We start from the raw sequence: 5,867 nt of genomic DNA, 5'->3' as shown, positions 1-5,867 counted from the left end.
TTAAAAGGGATGTGCTGTCAGTCCCGGATCATTCTGTGCCTGTTTAAAAGGGATGTGTTGTCATTCCTGGATCAATCTGTGTCTGTTTAAAAGGGGTTTGCTGTCAGTCCCGGATCATTCTGTGTCTGTTTAAAAGGGATGTGCTGTCATTCCCGGATCATTCTGTGTCTGTTTAAAATGCATGTGCTGACAGTCCCGGATCAATCTGTCCCCGTTTAAATTGGATGCGCTGCCGTTCCCGGATCATTCTGTGTCTGTTTAAAAGGGATGTGCTGTCAGTCCCGGATCATTCGGTGTCTGTTTAAAAGGGGTGTGCTGTCAGTCCCGAATCACTCTATGTCTGTTCAAATGGAACGTGCTGTCAGTCCAGGATCATTCTGTGTCTGTTTTAAAGGGGTGTGCTGTCAGTCCCGGATCATTCTGTGTCAGTTTCGAAGGGATGTGCTGCAAGTCCCGGATCACTCTGTGTCTGTTTAAATGGGATGTGCGTTCAGTCCAGGATCATTCTGTGTCTTTTTAAATGGGATATGCTGTCAGTCCCGGATCATTCTGTGTCTAATTAATAGGGATGTGCTGACAGTCCCGGAACATTCAATCCCTGTTTAAAAGAGATATGCTGCCGTTCCCGGATCATTCTGTGTCTGTTTAAAAGTGATGTGCTGTCAGTCCCGGATCATTCGGTGTCTGTTTAAAAGGGGTGTGCTGTCAGTCCAGGATCATTCTGTTCCTGTTTAAAATGGGTGTGCTGTCTGTCCCGGATCATTCTGTGTCTGTTTAAAAGGGATGTGCTGTCAGTCCCGGATCACTCTGTGTCTGTTTAAAAGGGATGTGCTGTCAGTCCCGGATCATTCTGTGTCTGTTTAAAAGTGATGTGCTGTCAGTCCCGGATCATTCGGTGTCTGTTTAAAAGGGGTGTGCTGTCAGTCCAGGATCATTCTGTTCCTGTTTAAAATGGGTGTGCTGTCAGTCCCGGATCATTCTGTGTCTGTTTAAAAGGGATGTGCTATCAGTCCCGGATCACTCTGTGTCTGTTTAAAAGGGATGTGCTGTCAGTCCCGGATCATTCAGTGTCTGTTTAAAAGGGATGTGCTTTCAGTCCCGGATCATTCTGTGTCTTTTTAAAAGGGATGTGCTGTCACTCCCGGATCATTCTGTGTCTGTATAAACGGGATGTGCTGTTAGTTCGTACCATTCTGTGTCCGTTTAAAAGGGATGTGCTGTCATTCCCGGATCATTCTGCGTCAGTTTAAAAGGGATGTGTTGTCAGTCCTGGATCAATCTATGTCTGTTTAAAAGGGGTTTGCTGTCAGTCCCGGATCATTCTGTGTCTGTTTAAAAGGGATGTGTTGTCAGTCCTGGATCAATCTGTGTCTGTTTAAAAGGGGTTTGCTGTCAGTCCAGGATCATTCTGTGTCTGTTTAAAAGGGATGTGCTGTCATTCCCGGATCATTCTGTCCCTGTTTAAAAGAGATGTGCTGTCGTTCCCGCATCATTCTGTGTCTGTTTAAAAGGCGTGTGCTGTCAGTCCAGGATTGTTCTGTTCCTGTTTAAAAGGGATGTGCTGTCAGTCCCGGATCATTCTGTGTCTGTTTAAAAGGCGTGTGCTGTCAGTCCAGGCTCATTCCCTTCCTGTTTAAAAGGGGTGTGCTGTCAGTCCCGGATCATTCTGTGTCTATTTAAAAGGGGTGTACTGTCTGTCCCGGATCATTCTGTGTCTATTTAGAAGGGATGTGCTGTCAGTCCCGGATCGTTCTGCGTTTGTATGAAAGGGATGTGCTGTCAGTCCCGGATCATTCAGTGTCTGTATAAAAGGGATGTGCTGTCAGTCCCGGATCATTCTGTGTCTGTATAAAAGGGATGTGCTGTCAGTCCGGACCATTCTGTGTCCGTTTAAAAGGGATATGCTGTCATTCCGGAATCATACTGTGCCTGTTTAGATGAGATGTGCTATCAGTTCCGGATCATTCTGTGTCTGTTTGAAAGGGATGTGCTGTCAGTCCCGGATCATTCTGTCTCCGTTTAAAAGGGATGTGCTGTCAGACCCGGAACATTCTGTGTCTGTTTAAAAGGGATGTGCTGTCAGTCCAGGATCATTCTGTGTCCGTTTGAAAGGGATGTGCTGTCAATCCCGGTTCATTCTGTCCCTGATTATAAGGGGTTTGCTCTCAGTCCCGGGTCGTTCTGAGTGTTTACCGGTGGAAGAGAGATCAGACTGTGAAATATTTAAGAGCAAGGGGAGCGAGCTGGATCGTCGGGTGTGATTCATAGCTCATGTGGATGCAATACTGGGGTGGAGTTAAGTGTTAAATGTCCTGCTTGTGTACCTGGCACATCCTGTCAGATGAGCTCATGTTTCAAACCATGTAGTGGGGCCAAACACGCAACCTTGTGATCTGAAAGATAGAGAACTGACAACTGAGGCAAGCTGCCAACTGATCCACCGTCACACAGAAGGGAAATTTTCCCAGAATATTTTCAGAGAGTCCCTCCCCGTGCATCGGATTATAAATACAGCAAACTCTCTGAGTCTAGATACAGAACTTGTGAACTCCGGCCGTCTGATCCTGATTCTGAGGAACTCAGCGGAAGATGATCAAAGTCCTGCTCTTGGTATTTGGAGTCCTGGTGCTGACTCACTCCATCAATGTTCAAGGGGGGTTCAGGGAAGATCGTGATGGTTCAGGTCTGTACATTTCCCCGATCTGTCAGCAGAAAGTGATCAGATAGTTTTGTATTTTTTAATCTATTTTATTCTCTGACTGAAGCTCACGGTTTGATTGGTAAAATGAATATTATAGAGTTATAGAGTTATAGAGTTATAGAGTTATACAGCACGGATAGAGGCCCTTCGGCCCATCGTGTCCGCGCCGGCCATCAGCCCTGTCTACTCTAATCCCATATTCCAGCATTTGGTCCGTAGCCTTGTATGCTATGGCATTTCAAGTGCTCATCCAAATGCTTCTTGAATGTTGTGAGGGTTCCTGCCTCCACAACCCTTTCAGGCAGTGAGTTCCAGACTCCAACCACCCTCTGGGTGAAAAAGTTCTTTCTCAAATCCCCTCTAAACCTCCCGCCTTTTACCTTGAATCTATGTCCCCTTGTTATAGTACCCTCAACGAAGGGAAAAAGCTCCTTAGTATCCATCCTATCTGTGCCCCTCATAATTTTGTACACCTCAATCATGTCCCCCCTCAGCCTCCTCTGCTCCAAGGAAAACAAACCCAATCTTCCCAGTCTCTCTTCATAGCTGAAGCGCTCCAGCCCTGGTAACATCCTGGTGAATCTCCTCTGCACCCTCTCCAAAGCGATCACATCCTTCCTGTAGTGTGGCGACCAGAACTGCACACAGTACTCCAGCTGTGGCCAACCAGTGTTCTATACAGCTCCATCATAACCTCCTTGCTCTTATATTCTATGCCTCGGCTAATAAAGGCAAGTATCCCATATGCCTTCTTTACCACCTTATCTACCTGTTCCGCCGCCTTCAGGGATCTGTGAACTTGCACACCAAGATCCCTCTGACCCTCTGTCTTGCCTAGGGTCCTCCCATTCATTGTGTATTCCCTTGCCTTGTTAGTCCCTCCAAAGTGCATCACCTCGCACTTTTCCGGGTTAAATTCCATTTGCCACTGTTCCGCCCATCTGACCAACCCATCTATATCGTCCTGCAGACTGAGGCTATCCTCCTCGCTATTTACCACCCTACCAATTTTTGTATCATCAGCGAACTTACTGATCATACCTTTTACATTCATATCCAAGTCATTAATGTAGACCACAAACAGCAAGGGACCCAGCACCGATCCCTGTGGTACCCCACTGGCCACAGGCTTCCAGTCACAAAAACAACCTTCGACCATCACCCTCTGCCTTCTGCCACTAAGCCAGTTTTGTATCCAAAGTGCCAAGGCACCCTGGATTCCATGGGCTCGTACCTTCTTGACCAGTCTCCTGTGCGGGACTTTGTCGAAGGCCTTACTGAAATCCATGTATACCACATCCACTGCGTTACCCTCATCCACACGCCTAGTCACCCCCTCAAAAAATTCAATCAAATTAGTCAGACATGATCTTCCCTTGACAAAGCCATGTTGACTTATTGTAAGAATGATTGAAGAATTTAACCTGAACCAGTTCCACATGTAAATCCCCCGATTGTTTAGTCGGTACCTGAGCGGGGAGTGGGAATGGTGGGTGTTGTGTGAGGATCCAAACAGACCGGGCATTAAATCACAAATTACTGGCCGGTGCTGAGTCAGCGGATCCCAGCCGGATCATTGACCTGTTTGGGAGACTCTGTAATTGGCCTCAGTACCCAGGCACTATGGAGGGGGAATCTCACAGTTCTTGCTCCCGATCAGTGCTGCCTGCTACAAAGTGTGAGAGTGTGAACGGGATCAGGAACTCCTTCAGCCCCTTTCCCCCACACTCAATGCTCAGACCCACAGATGAAGAATGGTGAATTGGGAGCGATACTGGAGGCGTCTGAGGAACCGATCCCCAGACATGAGTCAGTTTTTCACACAATGAGGGGAGGGGATTGGATCAAAATGGTTTCAAAACTGGTTTCTTTAATCCTAATAATTCTGCAGCCTTCATCGAGATCAGGATATGAGGACACTAAATAAGTGGAGGAGTCAAGCAGTGAAACTATCAATTTTCAGGAGCCGGGTGTCAGTTTACCTCAGTTGGGAGTTGAGTGACCAAGTTATGGGTTGATGTCCCACTCCAGTACATACAGCCCAGCACTGGGGGAGTGCTGCACTGTTGGAGGTGCCGTCTTTGGAATGAATCTTTAAACGGAGACCTTGTCTACCTGTTCATGGGGCAAGAAACACTTGGTGGCATTATTTGAAGAGCTGGGAGTTCTCCTGGTGTCTTGGACCAACCTCATTCTCTCAACTAACATAACCAGAAAATCCCCACACTGTCAAATCTCATTTGCTGTTTGTGGGACTTTGCTGTGAGCAATTTGGCGACAAAACAATGTCGGTATCTCAGAAATAATCCTTTGTCTGTGAAACTCTTTGGGCCCTTCTGTTGACGGGAAAGGCTCCATATAAATGTTAGATCTTTCTTTTCTTTGTCTCTAGTCTCAGATAGCGGGAATGCTGGGCTCCATTCTGTGGAAAAACTATTGGGCTGCCCTGGAGAACAAAGAGTGAGTCTCTACAGGTCGGGGAGGGGTCAGTGTGAGGTTTAATGAAGTACAAATAAGCTGAGGTTCATGTGTGGTCCAGAGTCAGTTGCAGTAACACGGACAGACTCAGCTTCATGTTTTCTCATTGTTCTCCCACCCTCTGTGTCCAGAACAGTCAATCAATTAACTCTTCATTTTTGATTTTAGGGCTCATGGATATCTGCAGCTCGCTTGAAGGAATGTGTCGAGAGGGCTCCTGTAACACAAACGAGGAGACTCTGCCGGTATTCTGCCACGATGAGTTCCATTGTTGCAGACCGATTCTCACCAGCCCGAGCTCCCCAAGTTCTCACTGAATTAAACCTTCGTTCACGGGGAGCAGGCTTTGTTTGATTGTGTCGGTCCCATATCCCCCTGACCCTGTAGTACTGCTGTCTAAATAATGGGCTGTACGGAGAAATAAAACTCACTGCATTGATCACAGCTTCATATCCGTGTCTTGTTTCACTTTAGGATCATTGTGTCCGAGGATGGGTTGTTCAGGGGTCTTATGAGGCTGCGGGAAGATGTGGGAATCGTAGGTAATGGAAAGAGGAAACCGCAGCAGGGAATCTCTGAAAGTGCTCAATAACTCATTCAGAAAGTTACTGAGATAAGACAGGTGTCCCAGAGTGTCAGCACTCTGACCGTTCAAGGTTCAAGATATCTCACTTGAACGGGCTTGTTC

At 47.0% G+C, this 5,867-nt stretch overlaps 1 long non-coding RNA gene across 1 annotated transcript; it reads left to right on the top strand.

Annotated features, from left to right (window-relative positions):
* Positions 1-2,549: 2,549 nt before the first annotated feature.
* Positions 2,550-5,629, top strand: LOC137304326 (uncharacterized). The gene is made up of 2 exons (XR_010958557.1): positions 2,550-2,683; positions 5,348-5,629. It is a non-coding gene; the product is annotated as an uncharacterized lncRNA (long non-coding RNA).
* The last annotated feature ends 238 nt before the right edge of the window (positions 5,630-5,867 follow it).

This window comes from Heptranchias perlo, chromosome 37 (assembly GCF_035084215.1).
Source record: "Heptranchias perlo isolate sHepPer1 chromosome 37, sHepPer1.hap1, whole genome shotgun sequence".
Taxonomy (NCBI): domain Eukaryota; kingdom Metazoa; phylum Chordata; class Chondrichthyes; order Hexanchiformes; family Hexanchidae; genus Heptranchias; species Heptranchias perlo.
Note: the sequence above shows the minus strand (reverse complement) of the source record. Positions and strands in the feature narration are given on the sequence as shown.